Below are 20,000 nucleotides of genomic sequence, written 5' to 3'. Positions count from 1 at the left end.
AAAAGTCATTAAGAAAACTACAAGAGAGATAAAGAAAATGAGAGAGAGAGAGAGAGAGAGCGAAAATTGGTTGGTATTAACGTATGATGCATTGAGAAAAATGAACCCCAGTAAAAGAAAAACATTTTGAATTATTTGGAAACGTACGAAGAATATGCAGAGAGAAGAGTAGAGAAGTAGAGAAGGTCACACAGAGTATGAGAGAAGGTAAGGGTAAAAGAAATGGAGATGGAGGGGGTGGGAATTGAGGAAAAGAAAGAAGGAAAGAAAGGAAGGAAGAAAGAAAGGAAAAAAAAGGAAGGAAGAAAGAAGGAAAGAAAAAGGCGGTAGCATGAAGAACATAACGTAATAACGGAAACTTGGAATGAGGAAGTCAAATAAGTAAATGTAGAAAAATGAAGAGAATTGGATTGAAGAGAATTGGGTATAAAACGCTAGAAGAGAGAAATAGATAGATAAATAGAGAGAGAGAGAGAGAGAGAGAGAGAGAGAGAGAGAGAGAGAGAGAGAGAGAGAGAGAGAGAGAGAGAGAGAGGTGGGAGGGAGAGAGGAAAAGAGAGAGAGAGAATGGGGTGTAGGTGGACGTGAATGAGTGATGCGTTGTGCAAGACGAACAGAGTAAAAGAAAAACAAGATGAAAACGAGATTTTAAACTAAATAGAAATATATAAATAATATACTTGGGAAATAAATAAAGAGAGAGAAAGAGAGCGAGAGCGAGAGAGAGAGAGAGAGAGAGAGAGAGAGAGAGAGAGAGAGAGAGAGAGAGAGAGAGAGAGAAAGAGAAAAAAATGAAGCGAGCATTACTAACATATATCAATGTTCCATCGTCCTTGAAACCCGTCCGCTCACTGTGAATTAAACAGAGACTCACACATTCTTGTATTTTTATATAAATAAACATAAATACTCGACTTTTTAGACCGTCTTTCCTAGAAGTCATAGCATTAGTATTGACGATCTGTGATTGGTTACTCAAGTGGCAGTAGAATGCTAAACGGATGCTTAGGGGGCAACCCCAGGAAAAAGAGCAAACAGATATCTAAATAAATAAATAAATGAATAAATAAATAAATAGTCATTGCCGAAGATATATATACAGAATTGTAAAATATGAAAACGCTAGAGAAAAAAAAAGAAAAAACCCAAGAAACGACAGAAAATGAAACAAAAAGTGACAGTAAATCTTTATAAAAAAACAGTTTACCGCTATATATTTATTTGCAAAGAGAGATTAAGACATTGTTAATTAATTCGTTCTTATTTTGACGTAAACCTAGCAATTATGGGGAGAGTGGTAGTGGTCGGTGTAAATGCCCCACTAGTCCTGTATCGACTTCTAAAGGATGCTGAAGACAAAGCCGACTGGGACGGTATTTCAGCTCAAAACGCAAAGAGCCGGAAGAAATGCTGCTGAACATTTTGTCCGACTTGGTCAGAGGATTCCAGAGAACCAGGAAACGTTACTGTGTAAACGGATTCCTGCGTTTGCACCAAGTTTGGAAGTACGTATGTATCCATTTATAAACTTATTATGTTGCTGGCACTCCGTTGCTTACGACGTCGAGGGTTCCAGTTGATCCAATCAACGGAACAGCTTGCTCATGAAATTAACGTGCAAGTGGTTGAGCACTCCACAGACACGAGTACCCCTAACGTAGTTCTCGGGGATATTCAGCGTGACACAGTGTGACAAGGCTGACCCTTTGAATTACAGACACAGCAGAAACAGGAAGTAAGAGTGAGAGAAAGTTGTGGTGAAAGAGTACAGCAGGGTTCGCCACCATCCGCTGCCGGAGCCTCGTGGAGTTTTAGGTGTTTTCGCTCAATAAACACTCACAACGCCCGGTTTGGGAATCGAAACCGCGATCCAATGACTGCGAGTCCGCTGCCCTAACCACTGGGTCATTGCGCCTTCACATAAACTTATCAACCACACTCAATAACAAATTTATAAACACCCTCTATCCCCCTCTCTCAATCTCTCTCCTGCTCTGTTGTACTCCACCATGACTACAAGTGATTAAAGCTCTTCATGCTAAAGTCCGAAGGTTCATGATTTTCTAGGAAAAGAGAGAGCAGTGTTGCCGTTGCCAATGCTGATATATTTGCAGTATATTATGCTAGTCACCTGATGACCTGAGTTTAATCTTGAGGTACATGGTATATTTATCTCTCAAGCATGAGCGGTGGGGTCTACCTCACGTAGCATCACTGGCATGTCCATATGCTAGCAGGCCCGTGTAATACATGTTTTGGGACAGGACTATTTTCTGCTATTTAACCCAAAACATAAGCCATTAATAAATACGACTACCTCGGTCCAATGAAGACCAATGAGTAGTGGGAAATTAGGCGTAACTCCGTACACTCTACAACGCTTGAACTCCCGAGCGGCCGATTAATGCTTTTGCTTACCAACCACATGATTCCGGGTTCCGTCCCACTGCGTAGCACCTTGGGCGAGTGTCTTCTACTATAGCCTCGGGCTGACCAAAGCCTTGTGAGTGAATTTGGTAGACGGAAACTGAAAGAGGTCCGTCGTATATATATATAATAATAATAATAATAATAATAATAATAAATGCGCCCTTTTAAGGCCTAGCCAGGTTCATGGGCCCGGTTTCCTGGTTTCAATGGCGTTTGTGATCCCCAGCTGGATGGGACGCCAGTCGACCGCAGTGTTACTTATTTTTGCCAGCTGAGTGGACTGGAGCAACGTGAAATGAAGTGTTTTGCTCAAGAACACAACGCGTCGCCCGGTCCAGGAATCGAAACCACAATCTTACGATCATGATGCTGATGCCCTAACCACTAAGCCACGCGCCTTCACACACACACACACACACACACACACACACACACACACACACACACACACACACATATTTGTATATATCCGTGTGTGTGTGTGTGTTTGTATCTGTGTTTGTCCCTCCACCATTGCTTGACAACCGATGCTGGTGTGTTTACGTACCCGTAACTTGGCGGTTTGGCGAAATAGACCGATATAATAAATACTAGGAATGGCAATCTTTCGCTTGTCATGCGGAGTTCATTAATTTCCGTAAAAATAGCCTAGTATATATACATATATATATATATATGTATAATAATATTAGGGACAAAATCCAAAATTACAGGTAAAAACTCAATTAAAATCAATTTATAAAAAATTAAAATTAAATTGAGCTTTATAGATAAAATATATATAAAATATATAGTTTTAGGGAAAATAACCAAGTTTCAAGAACTCATCGATGAAAATCCACTATCACATATAGAAAAATTAACAATTAAAAGCACAATAAATGAGTATAATATAAAGCAAAGTAAATATCATAAGATAAATATAATATAATAATATAATATAATAATATATAATAATATAATATAATAATATATAATAATATAATATAATAATAATATTATATTTATTATTATATTATATTTATCTTATGATATTTACTTTGCTTTATATTATACTCATTTATTGTGCTTTTAATTGTTAATTTTTCTATATGTGATAGTGGATTTTCATCGATGAGTTCTTGAAACTTGGTTATTTTCCCTAAAACTATATATATATATATATGTATATACATATACACTCGATTCCGTCAGCCACGAATGACTATGGGTGCACCTAAGAAATCTGAGTGGAATGTTGCCTCACCGGCGAACGCAAAACCTTGTTTTTTATGGAAGACAAGCAGTCGCCCATGAATACCAGCCTCCTTTCTCCACGCCACCTATTTTATCCAAGGGAAAAGCAAAGATCGATACCGATTGGCATTGGTGACGTCGCAACTCATTTCTACTGCCGAGTGAACTGGAGCAACGTGAAATAGTGTTTTGCTCAAGAGCACAACACGCAGCCCGGTCCGGGAATCGAACTCACAACCTCACGATCGTAAGCTCGACGCTCTAACCACTGAGCCATGCGCCTTCACACACACACACACACACACACACACACACACACACACACACACTCCTAAGAGTATGGAGTAATGTTTCTAGCATTTGTATACACAAAGGTGTGCACTGTAGAGAGCATTCTTTTAATGAGTTAATGACGTCAATCACTGGGCTGGCCAAACTGGTGGCGGAAGTGTTTTTTACTGTAAACTCGAGTGAACCCAAACCTTGTGCATGAAACTACATAGAAGGAAGCTGCAAAAATCCATACGATAGACTGTATACGTAATCTAAAGAACCGTCTTTGTCACATGTTCGATGCTAAATTGATTCTACTTCAGGTCATTTAAAGTTCATTTTACCTTCTAAATTGTGTGACTGTGCGCACACATACTTTTCAGATTAGTGCATAAAGGGAAAATGCGCGCACGAAGGGGGAATTTTCAATGATGAAATCGAATTTATACTAATTGAATATAGTTAGTTGTACAGATGTGCGTATCCTTTGCAAAGAAGGATAAAATTTGAACTCGCGTTAATTTTTGCGCTCACTCACGGCAGATAGAGAGATTAAGGAATAAATAAGCAAATAAATAAATAAATAAATAAATAAATAAATAAAACAAATGCGAGAGAGCATTGTTAAGGGCGCAATTACTTGCGGTATACTCAGTCATATAGACTTATAATTCATTGAATAAGCAGTTTAGTTGATCAAAAAACAAGGATACACACTGCCAAAATCGACGTACATACATACACACACATTCATACATTCATACGCATATATATATATATATATATATATATATATATATATATATATATATATATATATATATATACAGATTTATGTATGTGTATGTATATATGTACGTATATATGTGTGAATGTATGTATATTCATATACGTGCGGAGCATGATTAAATGAATAACAGACATATATCTCTCCATTGCATACTTCTATCAATATATCATGTCTACGTATTTTAGCGCTCATGCACAAATGCATGCACATATAAATGCACACGTGTGTCTATGTGCTTGTGTGTGTGTGTGTGTGTGTGTGTGTGTGTTTGAAAAAACGTATGAATACTTTTCATTGGCTAAAACATTCGCGTGCTTGAATCTTATCCTAGGGGATTAACACTCTATCTTTTCGCAATTAGTTCAAATTGGGTTACATAATTTTCACCTGTGCTCCTAGAGGCACCAGAAATCCTTTCCTCACAGACTAGTGTACATGTTAGTCCTTAAAATCTGGTAAGTCTGACATAATGCAGAAACTAAGACGAAACACTGAATCAAATCGTTGGCATCTGTCACGTGATGATTTATCAACGTCGGCTGCTAAACGAGATTTCAACTATATTAATTTTTTTCTTCTTAATGAATTTTATTAATTTCAATTTCAAGTCAGCAAACAGAATTGGTATTTTCTACTTCTATTCTTAAGAAAGCTTTTCTTCATGTGATTAGAAGATTTTTCTTTATTTAAAAATATGAAAATAAAGTAAAATAGAACAGAAAGACTTTCAAAACATTTCCAGTAGAAGCCAAATTTATGTATGCGTCTGTGGGCGTTTATGTTTAAAAAGAGAATCTCTCCAAGAATGCTTGTGCCTGCCTCTCTCTGTCTCTGTGTCTCTCCCTCTGTCTTTCTGTCTCTCTCTTTGTCTCTCAGTCTGTCTCTGTCTCTGTCTGTCTCTGCCTCTCTCTCTCTCTCTCTGTCTGTCTGTCTGTCTCTCTCTCTACTGCTATATGCATGTTGATGCATCCATGGCTGAACGATTAAGAAGTTCGCTTTTTGTGGTCTCGGGATGTCGGGCTCGATCCCACTTTAGAGGACATTAGACAAATATCTTCTACCAAAATTTCGGAGTGCCTCAAGTCTTAGAAGTGAAATTCAGTTGACATAATAGGTGCAGGCATGGATGACTGGTTAAGAAAATTACTTTACAACCAGGTGGTTTCGGATTCAGTCCTAGAACATGACACTTTGGGAAATTGTCTTCTACTATAGCCCCAAGTCGACGAATGCTTTGAGAGTGAATTTTGTTGATAGAAACTCTGTGTGTGTTCGTGTGCAAGAGATAGATAGATAGATAGATAGAGAGAGAGAGAGAGAGAGAGAGAGAGAGAGAGAGAGAGAGAGAGACAGACAGACAGAGTGACAGGAAAGGTGAGAATATAAGAAAAAGAGAATATGAGAGTTTCGTAATGCGTGTATGTGTATTTAATATTCCAGTCTATATATTTATATTTGTACCTGCACGTGTGTGAGTATGTATCTTTATAAGATTACGCATTCTTATTAGACGGAAGTTGCCATTCAATATATACGTGTAAATGCACGTGTGCTTGAACATACGAAGATATGCATGAGCGTAGGTGTATATATGCACGTACATATATATATTACTTGTTCCTGCTAAATTTCTGATGTCCTGTCAGGTGCAAAGTTATAGGTTGAACATACATAAAGTTTCTTCCTGATTATCTTCCTATGCCTCTACCCCAACTCCCATCCGTCTGTATATCTATCTCTTTTTACCTTTTCTCGTACACTTTGAACTGGTGTCTTCTGACTATAAAGCATTAAAAGTTAAACAACCCAGTGGATAGATCTATGCAACACACGAAGTTATTTGGGGGCCGAAATCCTGCCCTGGTCGCCTTTGCTTTTTATCGTTTCGAGATCGACAAAGTGATAAAGTAAAGCAACAGTCAAGTACCGGGTTGATGTTATCGACTCCCAACCCCTCCTATTCTTAGTTCTTTGCTTTGCGTCTGTAAATACCTATACCATCCATCTACCCATCCGTGCATGCATGCATCCATCTTCTTTGCTCATTACTCCTGGGATTGCCGAAGAGAAAGAGTCCTCAGGCATCTCGTCCATAGGTTCCTATCAGAAGCAACCCCCATTACATTGCCCAGATGAATTCCCAAACGTGACCACCTACGACTACAAATATTATTCTTCCGGAGTCGAGAAAATAAGCACAAGTCAAGCACCGGGGGAGGGGGATCGATGTAATCGACTGTCCCTCTCCCTCAATTCCAGGCCCTGTACCAATCGTAGAAAAGATTACTAATTAATTATAATTATTAATTTTGTGTTTTGTATATTCTCTGTTCAAAACTAGCGGTGTTCTATTATGTAACAATGATAGAAACTTCTCTTTCAGAGGGGACACAGTATTATTTAATTTTGCCTGTCTTAATGGATTCCTTATTGGTTTAACCGATTAATATTCAGTTGTTTATCCAAATAAATCGACACTCATGAAAATAGCGTCTACAACGACTGAGTATTCCGTTGGCACATGTAGCCGTGATACAATGCTGCACTCGAGACAAGGTTAGAAATTTGAATTATAAATATAATCTCGAAAGAAAGCGAAGAATCGATTTTAGTACGAAAAGTATAGATTTCAGTACATCGCTGGCACATTTCTTCATTGGTCCTATAGGGATAAAAGACAAAGTTGATTTCGACGGGATTTGAACACAAAGTGAAAAGATTCGGAATGAATGCCAAAAAGCATATATTTTTTTTATTCCGATGCTCTAACGATTGTGCCATTTTCAGCTATTCCGCTATTTATATCTCTTCCCCAATGCTACTTTTTCTGATGCCATAGAAGAAACATGTCTGGAATTTTCAAAGAACATTTCTATACGTCCCAATAGCTCAGAGGTTTAGAGCACTGGTCTCGTAAATCAGCGGTCGTGAGTTCGAATCTCACTTGGGGCAAAGTCTGCAAAATCTATACTTATTTTATTTTTTTCAATGCGGTACCCGAGTATGGCCGCAGTCTCGTGACTGAAACATGTAAAAGTAATTAAAAGTAAAATATATTAATTTCCAAGTCGAGCTTAGGTTGTTTTTGGTTTTGATCCCATCACTCTTAATCTTATGAGATCTATAAATCAATAGAATTATGGTGAAAAAAAAGAGGAAAAAGATCTTTTTATGAGATATATTGTATCTATAACAACATTATCAAATTAATTCGATTCATTTATGGTTGTTGTTTCTATTAGGATAATCGTCTACACAGGCTCTCTCTCCCTCTTCTCCTCTCTCTCTCTCCCTCTTCTCCTCTCTCTCTCTCCCTCTTCTCCTCTCTCTCTCTCCCTCTTCTCCTCTCTCTCTCTCCCTCTTCTCCTCTCTCTCTCTCCCTCTTCTCCTCTCTCTCTCTCCCTCTTCTCCTCTCTCTCTCTCCCTCTTCTCCTCTCTCTCTCTCCCTCTTCTCCTCTCTCTCTCTCCCTCTTCTCCTCTCTCTCTCTCCCTCTTCTCCTCTCTCTCTCTCCCTCTTCTCCTCTCTCTCTCTCCCTCTTCTCCTCTCTCTCTCTCCCTCTTCTCCTCTCTCTCTCTCCCTCTTCTCCTCTCTCTCTCTCCCTCTTCTCCTCTCTCTCTCTCCCTCTTCTCCTCTCTCTCTCTCCCTCTTCTCCTCTCTCTCTCTCCCTCTTCTCCTCTCTCTCTCTCCCTCTTCTCCTCTCTCTCTCTCCCTCTTCTCCTCTCTCTCTCTCCCTCTTCTCCTCTCTCTCTCTCCCTCTTCTCCTCTCTCTCTCTCCCTCTTCTCCTCTCTCTCTCTCTCCCTCTTCTCCTCTCTCTCTCTCCCTCTTCTCCTCTCTCTCTCTCCCTCTTCTCCTCTCTCTCTCTCCCTCTTCTCTCTCTCTCTCCCTCTTCTCCTCTCTCTCTCCCTCTTATCCTCTCTCTCTCTCCCTCTTATCCTCTCTCTCTCCCTCTTCTCTCTCTCTCTCTCTCCTTTCTCTCTCTCTCTACTGGTATCTTGCGAATCTGTCTAAAATTCGTCCACAACAATTCATCTACAACAACTCATACACAGCAATTTATCTTCGGACACAATTCATCTACAACCACACACACACATACACACACACACATACACACACACACTCAGATACAAGCACACATACATATACAACCACAGGCACATACATATAAACACACAAACACATACATACAACTACACATACACGTATAACCTCACACACACACAAACTCTTGTAGACAAATTCACCCAGAACTCTCTCTATCTCTCTCCCTCAATTTGTGCCTCTCCCTCTCTCTGTGCCGCTCTCCCTCTCGCTTTGCCTTTCCCCTCCTCTCTCTCTAGCTTACCAGTTCCAGTCGCTTTTGTTGTTGCTAGTGCTGCTGTTGTTGTTTTAGTAGTTATTGCTGTTCAGCTCCAGAGCACATATTTTCAAAATTGTTCCAACCGTGATCATCCCGTCGTACGACCACTACCAGTCTCTCTCTCTCTCTCTCTCTCTCTCTCTGTCGATTTGTCACCATTTGAAATGACGCTGCTTAATCATCATCAAACTATCCAACGCGGGATAATGAAGATGAAACGATGGATCCATGACGAATGGAAACCTAATTAGTTGAAACACTAGACCCCGTTTTAACCACCAGTTCCATCTCATTTCCATGATATGCTTCCGTTTCAGTCTTGCTTATCACGTGAACCAGTGGCTCTCAACAGGGGTTCATATGACCCCCTTATAAGATCTTATAAAAATTTATTTATGAACAATAAATTGATTATACATCTACAATACACAAAATATTTTTATAATTGCTTATAATATTTCATTATAAAAATATAAGAGAATTTTTTTTAAATATCGAATGGCTATAGGGATCCACCCAACTAAAATACGGAACAAAGGATCCACTGATAAAAAATGGCTCGAGAACTACTGACGTAAACCTTTGTTAAGATTTAGGTAGCTTAGTATTTCAAAGCTGAACAATTTCTATTTGGTCTTACAAACTTTATTGGGGATTAAGAAAGAGAAGGAGATATGTAGGTCTTGGGTTATCATAAATATCATAACCGGAATTAAAACCACAAATTTGCCATCTAAAGGTAACTTGACTAATTCGTTTCAACGCACTCACGGACACGATCTATTATACTGGATCACGGGCGTGCTCTTGTCACTCTATTCAATTTTTTATTTCTACTATATTGGCCTCTGCTCCTTAGAGATAGTTGCTCTCATGCATCTTTCAGTCTTACTTGTCTCTTCTTTTCTCATTCATGAAACGATAAACACTATATCCAGTCTTACCCCAAAAATTCATTCCTCTGGAACACTCTCGACCTCATATCTTCACTGCAAGTGTGGGCGTGCAGCAATTTAAGGGGAACATTAATGACATCAGTTTACTAGGCATAGGGCGGGAGAGACCTGTGTAGTTCATATGTACTACCCATTTCTCTAGATCAAGTAAGCAATCCCACGAGAAAAAAAAAAAAAGGGCAATCACGAAAAAGTACGAAACGCCTTTTAATTTTCAAATATTCGTAGTCGATATCTCTGTTATCACAGTACCGAATCGTATACTTGACGATTGACATGTGATCGATTAGGGTCAATATATTGATTTGGGTGAGGCCTCATTCTGCCTTTGCTGACAACATCGATGATGATAGATATTAATATTTACATCAGAAACCCAGCTGCATTATATATGTACGAATGTGGTGGGGAGAAGCGCGTGTGAGTACGATTGTGCAAGTGTGCATTTGCTTGTGCCAATATGCGCTCGTATGCATGCATATATGTATGTATGTATGTATGTATGTATAGATAGATAGATAGATGGAGTCGCGTGGCTTAGTAGTTAGGGTTTCAGCATCATGATCGTAAGTTTGTGGTTTTGATTCCTGGACGGGGCAATGCGTTCTTGAGCAAAACACTTCATTTCACCTTTCTCAAGTCCACTCAGCTGGCAAAAATGAGTAACGCTGCGATGGACTGGCGTCCTGTCCAGCTGGGGAACACATATGCCATTTAAACCGGGAAGCCGGGCCCATGAGCCTGGCTAGGCTTTAAAAGGGCGCATTTATTTATTATTTTATATAGATAGATAGATAGATAGATAGATAGATAAGGGTATGGATACGCATGCACGCACACATATATGCTAAATTCTTATGACGTCAACAACATACAATTCTTGCTCGTAAGAATAAACTTTCCAGAATTCATAAAGAAATGCGAAAGATCGCATTGGTTTAATGGTAGAACGTCTGTTACGTTTACAGAAGACGTAAACAGGCAGCCTTTGTTTTTGTTTTCATTCAAAAGGATTTTTTATCCAATATTTACACGCTATTATTTTGGTTTTGTTTAAAACGGTGAGCTGGCGGAATTGTTAGCACTCCAGGCAACATGCTTCGCATCACTTCGTCTGTCTTTACGTTCCAAATTCAAATTCTGCCGAGGTCGACTTTGCCTTTCATCTTTTCGGGGTCGATAAATTAAACTTCAGTGAAACACTGGGATCGATATAGCCGACAAGTTCCCTCCCATGAAACTTTAGGCGATGTTCCTTTAGTAGAAAGGATTATTATAGTTTATCTTTACTGTCCTAAAAATATAATTATTTCACGTTCTTTAGCAGTTTCTAAATCATTGTGTGTACGTACTCACACACATTTATTTTTAAAACTTGACACAACGATCGTTGTTTCGACCATCATATTCATTGTCAAGTTCGCTTAATCATAACTGTACCACTTTTATCCTTTGAGACAGACTAGTTCTACCATCTTGAAATAAATTAACTTTATCTCAGTTCTAGAAGTCACATGCAATACAGGCAAGGGTCTTATTGAAGGTATCATTTATCTCTCATGTGGTTTACGCTACGGATACGGGCGGGCAATAGTGCTCCGTGGACTCATTGATCCTATGTTATTTTAGCTTTTATAAGCGGATTATATATTTCAGGGTTAATATTAATCGACGTTGGTCACAGAGGTACGAACCATCTTCCATTCGGCTGGCAGTGTGACTTCTTATTCATTCGGACTTGTGCATATATTCCACCACCCTTCGTGGTCTCCATTAAAGTAATATATCTGGGCCTAACTCAGTTGGGCGAAATATACAAACAAGAACCGTTTCACGACTTTTAACAAAGACCCTAGTCTATGTTACATATTTGAGTAAAGTTTTATAGCTGGAGGAGACTGACAGAGCGGGGAGAATATAGAAATGTAACCGGACTTGGTGAAAGAAGAAAAAAAAACCGAAGTGCGACAGTCAGTTATATAGGGAGGGAGTAGATAGAGTAGCAGAAATGTATGGTGAGATTATGGCGGCGGGGAGGAGAAAGAGGAGAGTGGGAAGGAGGGGCGATAGATAGACGGAGAGAGAAATGGAGAGAGAAGGAGAGAAAGAGAAAGAGAGAGAGAGAAAGTGAGTGAGAGTGAGTTATATATCGTTAATCTCCGCCCCCACTGTGTTACGAAAGTATCGGGTTCCATCTTCGCTCACATCACAATATAAATCATTCCAGCAACACAGCTTTCCAAGTATCTACGTATATGTGAATTTGCGTATGTGTGTGTGAGTGTGTGTGTGTGTGTGTGTGTGAGAGAGAGAGAGGGTAGGGTGTATGTTTGATTGCATACGTTTGATTGCACATATGTCTGTTAAGATAAATATAGTCGGCATCCGCAAGTTCTGTTATGTATATGTTTTGCATATACACATATATCCACACCCAAACACACTTATACAAATATCTATAATATACATATACATTTAAAAAAATTCTTTTACTTGTTTCAGTCATTTGACTGCGGCCATGCTGGAGCACCACAGGACTTATACTTTGGAAGCCTAGTACGTATTCTATCGATTTCTTTTGCAGAACCGCTGTTACGGGGACGTAAACACAACCACATCGGTTGTCAAGCGATGGTGGGGTTGGGACGAACACAGACACACAAATACACATCCATACACACATATAATAATAATAATAATAATAATAATAATAATAATAATAATAATAATAATAATGATAATTTCTTTATTGCCCACAAGGGGCTAAACATAGAGGGGACAAACAAGGACAGACAAACGGATTAAGTCGATTACATTGATCCTAGTGCGTAACTGGTACTTATTTAATCGACCCCGAAAGGATGAAAGGCAAAGTCGAGAAAAGAAAGAATGGTGTCAGAGGACTAATTTGTATAGACCATTATAAAAGGAGTGAAAGGAGAACGCTTGCCGAGTATTTGATAAATAGTGATGAAGACCTACAGCAATATGCCGCGAAAGATATGGGTGTAGATGCAGATGAAATAACGAACAAGGAAGAATTTGACCAAAGAACTGAGGAGAAGAGAAAAGAAGACCTTGAAATGAGAATGCATGGATAGTTTGAAAGGAATATACAAGACGTTAAGAATGATACAACATCGTAGGTATGGCTTAAGGGAGGTGATTTGAAGCGTACTATCGGAAGCTTGATCATTGCTGCACAAGACCAGGCTCTCGCTACCAATTCAGTGAAGTATAACATCTATAAAACTTCTGACACCCAGAAATGCAGACTCTGTGGAAAGTGTGTGGAAAATGTGGCCCTCTTGGTAAGTGGATGTGAGAGAATACAAGTGCCGCCACGATGAAGTGTATGTGTGTGTATCTTCATTGGCTCCTATGCCGTAAATACCAATATGAAGTAATAGGAAACTGGTATGAGCATGTACCAAGTAAAGTTATGCAGGAGGATGGAAAAGTGACGATACTCTGGGACTATGATTTTCAGACGCATCGTGTAGTCAAACATCGTCAGCCTGATATTGTCATATTGAATAAAAAAGACAAATACTGTCAGATCATTGCTGTCGCCATACCAAATGACATGAATGTTGTGAGTAAGGAGATCGAAAGAAATCACCAAGTACTTCGAATTGAAAGTGGAAATGGCAAGAATGTTTGGAATGCGAGAGGGTAATGTAAAAGTGATACCAGTGGTGATCGGAGCGTTGGGCTCAATCCCATTGAAACTTCAAGACTTCTTAAGGCAATTGGAAATCCCATGCAAGATTGATGTCTTGCAAAAGGCCGCCTTATTGGGCACAGCACACATCTTAAGGAAAGTATTATCTGTCTGAGTTCCTTGGTGTGACTTGACAGATGACTAAAGACTCCGGTGCATTTTTACCTACTCTGTGTTACGAAGGAATAATAATAATAATAATAATAATAATAATAATAATAATAATAATAATAATAATGGTTTCAAATTTTGCCACAAGGACAGTGATTTTGTGGGAGAGGACTAGCCGATTACATCAACCCCAGTGTTTCACTGGTACTTAATTTATCGACCCCGAAAGGATGAAAGGCAAAGTCGACCTCGGCGGAATTTGAACTCAGAACGTAACGGCAGACGAAATACCGCTAAGCATTTCGCCTGGCGTGCTAACGTTTCTGCCAGCTCGCCGCCTTAATAATAATAATAATAATAATAATAATAATAATAATAATAATAATAATAATAATAATAATAATAATAATAATAATAATAATAATAATAATAATAATAAGAAGAAGAAGAAGAAGAAGAAGAAGAAGAAGAAGAAGAAGAAGAAGAAGAAGAAGAAGAAGAAATCAAACAAAAATTAGAAAGAAAAATAAATGAAGCGTAAACAAACAGCCCTTACACTATAACTCCTACACCTTACTGTGTGTAACCCACTAAGCAACCCCTGTATTCCAACATTACTAGCGCCACGAGTAAAAAGAAATATAAAGATTTGCTTATCTGGTGTTGGAGATCTATGTGTGAAGGAAGCAAAATATAAACTAGCGTGTTATGGCAATTCTGAACAAATGTATGAAGGGAGTAAGAAGCAGAGGAAGAAGAGGTGGAGTGAGAGAGAACGAGGGAGAGAGAGAGAGGTGGAGAGATAGATAGATAGAGAGAGAGAGAGAGAGAGAGAGAGAGAGAGAGAGAGAGATTAAGAGAAAGAGAGAGAGAGAGTGAGAGAGAGAGAAAGAGAGAGAAAGAGAGAGAGAGAGAAGGAGAGTGTGTATATGTGAGATGAAGAATTAGTTCAGAACTTATATTGCGATGGTCTTTTGGTTCTTTAACTATGCCCATAGCACTTGTAGAGGGATGACTTAAAGATCTGCCTGGTTGGCTTCCCTGTGGGGAACGGTCATCAGCCGTTCCAGTTGGTGGATTCTCTTAATATATATATAAATATATATATATATATATATATATATATATATATATATATATATATATATATATATATATATATATATATATATGTATATATATATATATATATATATATATATATATATATATATATATATATGTATATATATATATATATATATATATATATATATATATATATATGTGGGTGTGTGTATATATATATATACTCTTTTACTCTTTTACTTGTTTCAGTTATCTGACTGCGACCATGCTGGAGCACCGCCTTTAGTCGAGCAAATCGACCCCAGGACTTATTCTTTGGAAGCCTAGTACTTATTCTATCGGTCTCTTTTTGCCGAACCGCTAAGTTACGGGGGCGTAAACACACCAACATCGGTTGTCAAGCGATGTTGGGGGGGGGACAAACACAGACACACAAACATATACACACACATACATATACATATACATATATACGACGGGTTTCTTTCAGTTTCCGTCTACCAAATCCACTCACAAGGCTTTGGTCGGCCCGAGGCTATAGTAGAAGACACTTGCCCAAGGTGCTACGCAGTGGGACTGAACCCAGAACGATGTGGTTGTGTGTGTGCGTGTGTGTCTTAAATATATATTAGACTCCTCATTTGTATGCATACATGTGCGTGTCTCTCTACTCTTTTATCTAAGTACTGTCCATTTATTGGACAGCCAATACCATATCACTATTCATAATTGCATACACATTCATACATGCCTGCTTTCGAGTATAGAGAATGATTCTGATAGAACTACAGTTAAGTAGGACAGTTGAATTGCATAACATTGCTAAGGTCTAATTAATTTGTCTAGGTTTGGCTCCTTAGAAATTCAGTGTTTAGCAGGAATAGGATGGTGCTGTATCTTTGCATCCTTCAGGACTTCTTAAACCAACGTGGCTAATCTGGAAATCAAACATATCAATATAAACAACAGCAAGCCGAATAATAAATACGAATATCGTAAAATCTCATCTTTGACTCACGTCACGTGCATCCTCCTTTGCATACAAATATGCGGACAATGTTCTAGAAATAATAGCAAAGTTTCCTCGGACTGCACCCTACTAATTTAGAAGGAAGTACTCATTACATAGTCTAATGATAAGTCTCATGGAAGGGCCAACCTAAGTTTAAACAATTAAAATGTTAGTCAATGAAGACGATCTGTTAGAAATAGCAGCCTCATCTACAATGTAATTGTAATTTTTATGAAAGGGCTAACCAAGGGCTGAATAAAGACAGGCGGGAGAAAATTCTACTAATCATTTTGTCTGGCAATCTATTATTTCTACCATTCCACTGTTCTTGAGATACAAATGTGAAGGAAAAAAAGAAGAACGTGCATATATGGAACACCATATTCTTCTCCTTACCAAGTAAATGTGCTTCCGTTTATACGAAAGGAGAAGTTCTACATAAATATTATCGAGTGATATACTGTTTACCCCAACGATACACACCTTATATCATATTAGTGTCATTGAAAGCTGTTGCGTGTTTTGAATGTTGTCTTGTCATGGATCAATTTTCGATTAATCGCCAAGCCTAAAAAAATGGAGATGTTTTCAGTCATATACACATCACTTAGTGGAACAAATCGACCTTAGAATTTATTTTTGATGTTTCGTACTTATTCTATTGCTTTTAGAATATCTTGTCGAACTGCTAAGTTACTGGAGGCGTTAACAAACCAGCACCAGTTGTCAAAAGCTAGGAGTAGAGAACAAATGAAACCTCACACACACACACACACACACACACGCACAAGACGTGCTTCCGCACAGTTTCCCCCTACGAGATCTAGCCACACAGCATTGGTAGCCCGGGGTTATAGTAGAAGACACTTGCCCAAATTTCTCACACAGCTTATACATTTATTTACGACTGAATACGATATATTTATTAGCGAAATTTATAATCTATTAAATCGATCCAACCATAAATCAGCGAAGAAGCTGTTAATGACAAATATAAGTATGACACTCACTCGCTGCCTCTACGTACAGATACAACAAAGAACGATCGCATTGCACTACATGTCAAACAAACCACAGAACCAAAAATTAAATAGGAAATCATTTAATACTTTGTGTAATTTCCCACAAAAGTAGATGATTGCTAATGAAAGTAATGCTTATCAGATAGCACAATACAAAAATAAACGCGAGGACGACATACACGACACAAATAAAAGCAGCGACGACAAACGCAGGAACGACATACTAATAAATGTAATCACGTGATTCTTTTATCTTTTATCTTTTATCTTTTACCTGTTTCAGTCATTAGATTGCGGTCATACTGGAGTACCTCCTTGAATTTTTAGTCGAATGAAACCACCCCAGTATTTATTTTTTAAGCCTGATACTTATTCTGTCGGTCTCTTTTGCCAAAACGCTAAGTTACGAGGGCGTCAACACACCAACACCGTTTGTCAAGTGGTGATAGATAGATATGCATATATATAAGACGGGCTTCTTTCAGTTTCCTTATTTCTTATTTCTTTATTGCCCACAAGGGGCTAAACATAGAAGGGTCAAACAAGGACAGACAAAGGGATTAAGTCGATTACATACACCCCAGTGCGTAACTGGTACTTAGTTTATCGACCCCGAAAGGATGAAAGGCAAAGTCGCCCTCGACGGAATTTGAACTCAGAACGTAATGGCAGACAAAATACCGCTAAGCATTTCGCCCGGCATGCTAACGTTTCTGCCAACTCGCCGCCAACTCGCTGCCAACTCGCTTTCAGTTTCCGTCTACCAAATCCACTCACTAGGCTTTAATCGGCCCGAGGCTATAGTAAAAGACATTTGCCCAAGGGGCCATGTAGTGGGACGGAACCCAGAACTACATGGTTAAGATGCAAACTTCTTACCACACAGCCACTCTTGCGCCTATTGGTAACATTGAAATTTTCCAACGATTAAAATACAAATTCTGACGGTTAAATTTATACTAATCACTACATTCCTACTAACTTATAAGTTGGAATAGCACATACCAAAATTATAATATTCTCACGATGACTCTATGAAGATCTAGAAATGTTCATAAGAGCTTTAGAAACTTTACTGTTGAAAACATACTGCAAGGGACTCATATAAGATATAGAAAAATAAACTTGGGAAAAAGATAAGATTAGATACACCTCGCTATATATATATATTTGTGTGTGCATCATGTAAGTCATCATCGTTGTCTTTGTCATCACCATCATTATCGTTTGTGTCCAATTTTCCATGCTTGCACAAACCAGACGAAATTTGTTGAGCTAGATTTTCGGTTCTTCCTGTCTCTAATCCTCACCTGTTTCCAACCGAGGAAATATTTCTCATAGTCTTTCGAACAAGAACTGCACGAAGGCCATACATGGAAGATTGCAAGCAAATAACACCGCTTCTACGAAGTTAACGTTCATTTATAACCAATGCGTGATCTCAACAGATTTGAAAAAGACTACTTTAGTTAATCGTATCGACGTCAGTGCTTGCGTGAGTCAAGTATTTGTCATAAAGACCACAGTTCTATATGCTCCATATTCACCAAAATGTTACTTTACTGAAAATAAACGTACACACACAACACAACACAACACACTCACACACAACCTACAATGATCTTCTGTACTGTTTTCCGTCTACCGAATTGCACTCTCAAGGAATTGCTCCATTCGATATTATGAGTTGAAGGTCCTTGCCCAAGGATCCTATCAGTGGGATCGAACTCGAAACTATGTAGTTGCAGAGAAACATTCGTAACGCAACCATTGCGTTTACTTATTATTTTTATCACTACTTCGGCTGCTACTAGAAGGCTATGCTTTGCGGGTGAGATCAGAATAACGCTAAAACGTGTTTAGAGTTGTTTCTCATTCCTGCCAGGAAACTGAAATTATATTAGTATTTAACTAATATCGTTTATTTTTATATATGTATATTGTTTTGTTGCAGTGTATATTTATGTCTACACGCTGACATTAACCTCCTGTGGTTCAGAATGCACAGCTTGTCTCCTACCAAGTTATGTATCTCTTTTTTTTTTTTAATGTTTTGATCTTTTAATCCTGATACCCGTCCCAACAATAATATTTTCGTGCAACCAGATTTATTTTACTGAAGTACGCTTCTTTTTATTTTACTTTTTATTTTTGCGGTAGGGAGTTGATATTTAAACAGGATCATCCCAACCATACACCAGCCATTCTCAGTTACTAACCTTCACTCACTTATTAACAGGCTCTGCTTCCTACCTTTATTCACAAAAAAGCAATAATCGATAGATGATTTTATCCCTGTTGAGATCCACCCATATTTTTACATAGCAACCAATAATATGACCGCAGCGGGAACGTCAAATGTTGTGTCCTATTTGTCACAGCGCTATTTCTTTGTTGACGTGAAAAACCACAATGGAATAAACAAAGTAAAGATCTTGGAGACCACAATTTATAAAGATCAATGGATATGGAGGAAGACGCGATAGTCGTGTCACTAACATATTGAACATCTCCCTTTATTGTTGTTATTGTTGGCAATTATACCTTGATCAAGCAAATCTATACTTCTTTCTCCTTGATTGTAACAAAGGGTTGCTATGTGATCGATTGGTCTTCTAATTTGTTCTAGATTTTGACCATTATATGCTCCGAGTCTGAATCCCATCAAAGTCAATTTTGCCTTTCAATCTTCCAAGGTCGATAGAATAAAATATCAAACAGGTACTGAGATCAGTTTAATCCATTAAGCCCTCCCCTAAATTTAAGGACTTGTGCCTCTGTTACTAAGGAATACCACGGGTGGTTGGGCAAACAAGATCGTTAGAGCGCCGAAAAAAAATTTCGTACAACAGTTTTTGTGCTTTTTTACTTTCTAAGCTCAGATCGCACCGAGGTCAGCTTTACCTTTCATCCTTTAGAGATCGATAAAATAAGTACTAACGTCTCTAAAATTGATCACCTTGTACCAACATTTGAAGCCATTAAAAGAAGGCAGCAAGATGGCAGAATGGTTACC

At 38.4% G+C, this 20,000-nt stretch overlaps 1 protein-coding gene and 1 non-coding gene across 3 annotated transcripts in view; one reads left to right on the top strand and one right to left on the bottom strand.

Annotated features, from left to right (window-relative positions):
• The window catches only part of LOC106873614 (uncharacterized), a 240,275-nt gene that overhangs the window by 116,914 nt on the left and 103,361 nt on the right, over window positions 1–20,000 (bottom strand). The window lies entirely within an intron of this gene.
• On the top strand, window positions 7,608–7,681 carry Trnat-cgu (transfer RNA threonine (anticodon CGU)). Its single transcript has one exon. It is a non-coding gene; the product is annotated as a tRNA-Thr (tRNA).

This window comes from Octopus bimaculoides, chromosome 4, assembly GCF_046866305.1.
Source record: "Octopus bimaculoides isolate indiv1 chromosome 4, ASM4686630v1, whole genome shotgun sequence".
NCBI lineage: Eukaryota > Metazoa > Mollusca > Cephalopoda > Octopoda > Octopodidae > Octopus > Octopus bimaculoides.
This window is presented reverse-complemented; position numbering and strand designations above follow the sequence as displayed.